Below are 317 nucleotides of genomic sequence, written 5' to 3' on the forward strand. Positions count from 1 at the left end.
CCCCCCAAACTGAGGTCCTGGGAAGTGGGCGGGGCCGAGGAGACCCGGCCCGTTCCCCCCGTCAATAAACTTTTATTTATTGACCCCTGCGAGGCCGGACTGGGAGAACTGGGAGCGCCTGGGCGGGGCCCGGGTGCCCCTGCACGCACGCGATTGGCCCAGAGCCGCTCCGTGCCGGGCGCTGATTGCTCAGCTCAGTTTCCCTCCTAACTCGCTGCTCGATGCTCATTGGGCACCGGGCACGCAGAGACACACGCTATTGGCTGAGCGCACTGCCAATCACGCTCCACCCCCAACACCGTCTGTGATTGGGCACC

The sequence above is a fragment of the Corvus brachyrhynchos genome, unplaced genomic scaffold (genome assembly GCF_000691975.1).
Source record: "Corvus brachyrhynchos isolate BGI_N302 unplaced genomic scaffold, ASM69197v1 scaffold721, whole genome shotgun sequence".
Lineage (NCBI taxonomy): Eukaryota > Metazoa > Chordata > Aves > Passeriformes > Corvidae > Corvus > Corvus brachyrhynchos.